This window comes from Centropristis striata, chromosome 4 (assembly GCF_030273125.1).
Source record: "Centropristis striata isolate RG_2023a ecotype Rhode Island chromosome 4, C.striata_1.0, whole genome shotgun sequence".
In the NCBI taxonomy this organism is placed as follows: Eukaryota; Metazoa; Chordata; class Actinopteri; order Perciformes; family Serranidae; genus Centropristis; species Centropristis striata.
In genome coordinates, this window is record NC_081520.1 from 11,765,384 (window position 1) to 11,772,261 (window position 6,878).

The following is a 6,878-nucleotide window of genomic DNA, read 5'->3' on the forward strand; positions in this document are numbered from 1 at the left end:
CAGAATTTTTTTAATGTTTACTGATCAAAACTTCAAAACCTAGAGTCATAACCTTGTCTGTTGTTGGAGGTGTCCTGTCCAGTTTTACAGACATCTCATGTTAAAAATCACCATGTTTAAATGGTGGTCTATTCCGCCAACTGAGCCTGCAAATTCTGGTTTAGCGCTCCGCTAACTTGAGTGGTGATAAAATCAATTGACTGTATGGATCTTCTAGAGTTTTCAAATGTTATCAGTCTGAATGGATTAAATTCTGAAAGTGAAATTAGTTTTTCACAGGCATTGTGACACTCAAAAAACATTATCTGCTGATCTAATGTGTGTTTGTTCCCCAAGGCATTACGTGATGGACACGGAAGTTTGGCCACTATGTCGAATAGGCATCAAAGCACAACGCTCTTCCTGGAGGTTTCATTCCAACCCATATTTAAATTCCAAACAAACACAAGACTTTGACCCAGTAGACCAGTGTTCGTGTCCCGTGTGAAACAAAAAGTAAACATTGACTTACTACATGTACCTACATGTTAACTAAGCATTGTAAAAAATGTACTTCTTTTGACCCAAACCATCTTTTCCTCAACCTAACCAAGAAGTTTTGATGCCTGAACCTTACCAAACTGCAACAGTTTCACAACATTAAGCTTTTAAAACTGTAACCATTATGTGTTACCAACCCACCACCAGTAGGGGCATCAATTAAAGAAACACTGTGGGTCATATTAGAGGGTAGAAAAACACAACACGTGGCCTTATGAGTTGGAGAACTTGTTGGATCTGGAAATTCTGGCACAAGTTGAAAGTCCAAGCCTCAGCACATTATTAGTGTCTGCTAATAAGTTGATGAATGATTATCCCTGAAAAGTAAATGAAAGATACACTGTAAATCGCTAAGCTGATTCCAGCTGGCCTGTAACACAAGAGATGTTTATTTCAGTCTGTACTGATGTGTGTAACTGACGGGCTGAGGGAGGTAAGATGAGGAGAACGGAAAGTGTTTTGTGGTCAGACGCAGGAGGCAGGAGGGGGGCGCAGAATGGGGGTCTAAATAAAGTCACTGCTGATCCCACAGGTGCCCGCTTGGCTCCAGCTGTGGCGGCGGTAAATAGACATGGGATCTGAGTGTTTGCTGTGGCAACATGTGAGAGCAGTAAGGTGGCAGAGCGCAGCATGGAGCCCCCCCTCCCCACCCCCCGTCACTCTGATCAGTGCTGCTCTGACATCAAACAAACACATTTGCTGCTGTGCAAAAGGAACGAGACCTGAGGTGCCTCACACACACGTCATCCATGCAGAAAAAAAAAACACAGTAGAGGAATCTTTTTTCTCAATATTATGTCTCACTGAGTGCTGAATGGCTTGCATTTATTTGCTCCCTTTCTTCCATGATAGTGAGTCAGTGAGAAGATGCACGTCCGCAGATGGGGGGGGGGGATGAGCGAGGGGAGCCTCTGGTTAGTCACGACTTCTCTGCCCAGCAAATGAGCATGAGCAACAGGGCGAACGTCTGCCCCCTGCCTCCCTCCTCTCCATCACTGCTCCAGCACGCCACAGACCTGGTTGCCACGGTAACCTCTTGTGTTGATGGGTTCACCTCTGTGTTAATCACTACCTAGCGATAATGGCCGGCTAAAGCAGGCTCGTATAGAGTTTGTCCTTTTACAAGAGGGTTACGACAACACAGGGGAAAGATGTGGGAGACATCTTTCTCCATTTTTCCCTGAATAGCAGGAAAGTTAAAAATCAATAAGACACCGGCAGACGAGGAGCTCTAAAACCAATGGATCGATTTCTCTCAGGAGATGTTGTTTTCCTCTTAATTTCCAAAAACATGGTAGCCCACTTTCAGTGTTCTAATAAAAGAAACAGCTCAATAACTGTGAGAGAAAATCTTAATACTGTAACCATGAAAATCATTAAAAAGAGAAATAATTGACAGCAAATTACCATATCTTAATGGAGATCACATCATTTCCTCTGCATCTTGTTTGCTATCCTTCCTCTCTGTGTTCGGTTAGATAAAAAATAATCAAATTATGAAAAATAATTAATCCTGTGATCCGGATTATCTATCTTTCCTGAGAAACTATTGATAAAAATTATAACAAGTCTATGAACAACTTTTATAACTTACAAATCGTGCACACCCAAAACAAACATGCAAAGAGAACACACAGTATTATTATTATTATTATTATTATTATTATTAATAATAATAATAATAATAATAATAATAATAACAACAGTAATAGACAAATGAATAAAAACCTAAATAATAACAAAGCAAATACTAAAAAACAAGCCTTCAATTCTTCTCATAATAATTTAGCTCCCCCTGCCTATTTGCAATTACTAAATAGTGACTGAAAAACAAACCAAAAGCAACAGGTCAAACTTTCGTTTTCCTTCACATCAAGTTATAATTGTTTTAGCCAATAGCTGAACAATGTTAAAGACAAGAGGGCTTCTTCTTCTTCTTAAACCACCAACTAATATTGTTTATATGCACAATAACAGAAGGAAAAAATCCCAATCAAATCATCATAACATCCTTATCTTCATTACAAAGACCCCCATCTGGAAAGCATTTGTCTTGTTTAGTGTTTTTAATTGGAAATCCTGGTAATCAAATAATGAAATAATTAAAAATAATTAACCCTGATGCAGATTATTATCAATTCACATGATGCTAATTATCCATCTCTCTGGTGAAATGTGTTAGAGATTTTAAAAATAGCACAGCAAGGAAACAAGTTTCCAAACTTGTCAGAATGCGTTGGAGTTTTTATCTCTATGTGATGTTTATCAGATCAACACTGATACACGAGTTTCCTTTTAAAGGAAGTCAGCATCAATTTACCTTCGCAGAGAGTCCGAGAGCAGCAGAGAGCAGGAGGCAAATAGAGAAGACAGCGTCTGAGAAGGAGAGTGTGTGGGAGGGTTGAGAAATGTTGCATCTCTGCACACGTGCAGAGCGATGACACCAACATCTGCTCCATCTGCTCCTGCCACTACAGCACAGACTCTATAGCGACAGAGGGGGCCGTGCCACAACATGTGCAGGGTGAAGCAGGTGAGGAGTCGGCTCAGCTTGACTGGCAATATAAGACACATTCTGAACGGAGAAGAAAATATGTGATTGGTGAAAGAAAAGGCTAATGGACTTGATTATGTTTTGTTTTATTGCACTTGACGGATGTCAGAAAACCCCTCCTGTCATCTGAAGGTGTTGTCTTCATTAACATCCTTCTCCTTGAGTCAGAGGAGACACAAAGCAAGTCACAGACTGAGACACACACACAAACACACACACATACACGTCCTTGGAGGAAGAAATAAAGCTGTCAAGACTAATATAACACTCAGCTCAACTTGGCCTCCGCAGCAGAAGAAGCTGAACTTTATGGGAAAAAAATCTTAAGCAAGAAAATATATACTGTGCCAGAGTTACACAATACAGCATACAATAACTCTAAATAGACATTTAACCTGATTAAAAAATATATACAGTGCTTAACAAATTTATTAGACCACCGGTTTATGGCACAGCTGTCCGAAATTAACAGCATTAGTAATGACCAAAATCATTTTTTAAATGTTTTTGTAATGGTTTATACAGCAGTATGTAGAAGCTCTTTAACCGAAATTACATTTTTAATGCTAAAATATAATTGTTATTGTTATCCATGAATTTTCAAATGTACTGATTTACGAAAAAAAAACAAAATGCAAAAACAGTAAAGCACATTATTTTTTCTTGATTAAGATGTCAAATTATAGTTATTTACTTGCATTCCGGAACAGAAAAACAAGTTTTGGTGGTTGGATGGTCTGCTTGATTCATTTCTGTCAGAGAAGCCCAGTGAGCCGGCTCAAATTTGGGTATAAAAGGTGAATTCAGTTTGTTATTTAACAAATAAATAACCATAACATTTTAGTTTTAAACAAGCATTTGTATTATATTTATGTTTTCTAATTTTTACGACAGGTGGTCTCATAAATTTGTTAAGCTCTGTATATATTTACTCAATAATGGGATAGATCTAGGTAAAAGGCTAATTGATTTCAACAGCAACAATAAAGATATGTAAATAAAATAAAAAGACAAATTACAGAGATTTTTTTTAAAGATGATTTTTTTGGCATTTTACTGCTTTATTAGATAGTGACAGATAGAAAGGGGAAGACATGCGGGAAAGGGACCTCAGGCCAGATTCGAACCCAGATCCGCCGCATGAAGGACTTGGCCTTAATGGTACACGCTCTACCAGTGTGAGCCACCGGGACGCCCCAAATTACAGACATTTTAAAGCTTCAAAAACTGAGTTAAAACTCGAGCAACACTTATAGTATTAAGAACAATTTAATAGATTGTTAAAGGAATGATAACATGAACAAAATATATCCATTGCCAGATACAATGTGTTAATATGTCTTTGTGGTATGTTACATATGCACACACTTCATAAAATACTAGCATAATAATACTTGTCATTCATTTCAATGATTGCAATCATCATTATGCCCTTTGAGCTACTTAAAAATGACCTTGAATTATCAGCATTCTGAGCCTTTGGCCACAGTTAGCAGAAGGATCAACTATTTGCAAGATTCTTCGCCAATATTAACGTGTTTTATTGCATTTATTGTCCTTTTTTGGGTTGATTTGCAGTCGAGGCAGCTGATACTAATGCTGGAACAGAAAATTATTTTGCAGGATTTTCTGCCATTGATTAGAGTTCCACCACCTGAGGAGAGGTGCATGTGCACCTGTATTTGTAGGAAAGCCCTCTCTCTGAAACGATCAGTGACTGTCTGAAGTCTCCCATCATGGACTATATTTTCTAAAGCCTGAAAACAGAGCCAAGAGAGGGTACTGAAGCCTTGTTTTCTCTCAGAATACTTGAATGACTAATTTTTGTCAAATGATGCCAAAATAAGAGAAACCTATTAAAACTCTGTTAGCCTATACAGCTTTAATAGACATGTTGCCAGAGTATGACCCTTTAAAACTGTTCTATTTTTCATGTACTGTTGCCAGGAACCTATTTTACTATAAATGGGGTGCCACATACAATTAAGCAAGATGCAGGTAATTCATACATTCTATATATTCCGATTTTGTTAAAAAATGGCGTCATTGCCAGTGATATGGGTGACTTCTCAGCCAGTGTTGAGTTGGTTTTGATTCAAGTACCTCACTTTAGAATCTGTAAAATTCAGGTCACATTTGTTCATCTGCTGTCAGCACAGATCGAACACCAACTGCCACTATTTGCAGCCATAAGAGCTCAAGCTTTAAACAGAACATAAAAGGGGAGAGAGGATAGATCAAAGCCCAGGTTGTTGAGGCAGACTGGAGCCGAGTCTCGGGTAAAGACGTCAAGTGTGACATGAGGAAAACTGTATCCTGTGAAATGAGCAGAAGTGAAAGGAGTAATTTAACTCTGCTGCTTCTCGTTTGTTGCGGAGCCTTGATTTGATAAGACACATGGAGGCATATAAAAAAAGTTTGCATTTTTTTCTCCTTCACATCCTCTTAAATCCAGATCCAATCCCTGCATTTCAGTATTTCATCTCAGACGCTCCTCCACGGTCGTCTCGCCCTTATCATCAAAGGTTGAATCTGCCGTTATAATCAGGCTGTTAGCTGAGGTTGATGCAGCGGCTGCTCTCTGCTCAGATAAGCCTGTCGGAGGCTGGTGGCCTCCTGCCGGTGTTAGATTCATCACAGTTCTCCCACGTCACACCAGGCAAACACGTCCACAGATGGAGACAGAAAGGATCGAGTCACTGATGCCACTAACTGTCTGTGTCACTGTGGAGCATCGATGCAAAACTCTGACAAAACTCACCTGAGCACTGATCGGGTTGAATTTTATAACTACCATGAGGAATGTTTACTGCCCATCATCTGGAAACATGTAGGAGAGGCAGTAGTGGTTAGAGCTACAGAGGATCTCTATACTTACTGGCCACTTTATCTGCTAGCAAGGTGTACCTAATAAAGTGGTGGTGGTTTGGTCTTCTGCTGCTGTAGCCCATCTGCTTTAAGGTTGGACATGTGGTGCGTTCAGACATAGTCTACTGCATTACCTGGTTGTAACAAGTGGTTATTTGAGTTACAGTCTGGCCATTCACCTCTGACCTCTGGCATCAACAAGGCATTTTGGCCCAGAGAACTGCTGCTCACTGGATAGTTTCTCTTTTACTGACCATTCTCTGTAAAGAGATGGTTGTTAGATCAGCAGTTTGTGAAATACTCAGACCAACCTGTCTGGCACCAACTTAAATCTCCTTTCTTTCCCATTCTGATGCTCAGTTTGAACTCCAGCAGCTCGTCTTCAACATGTCTACATGCCTAAATGCATTGAGTTCACAAGCAGTTGAACAGGTGTACATAATGAAGTGGCCGGTGCGGTGGGTTCATAAAGTTGTTTATCTGTTATCAAGACTGATACATTCACTCTCTTGCTTGCTCTAATCAGCTATATTAAAATAATTTGTGAAGTTTTCCAAACCAAGTCTGCTTTCAAAACTTTTGATTTAATTTCGAAGGCTTACAATTTCCCAATAAAGTTGAAGGAAATTTCTTTAAATAATGTGGCTCTAATTAGAGAGAAATAAGGACAACATTGCTTTTAGTTATTGGAGTTTAATTATTTAAGTTTATGAGCAGTTGCTGATTCCCACAGAATTTTTAATGAAGACCTGATTTAGTGAAATATTAATTTATTATTTGAAACTTTATTTTCTTTATATGCTGAATTGTGTTTGCCTGTAGACAAAATCTCATGTTTGCATGTTCAGTTGAGCAGTAACAAAGATTATCTGGCTAGATTATTAATAAATTGAATTAATTAATTAATTAATTAAAA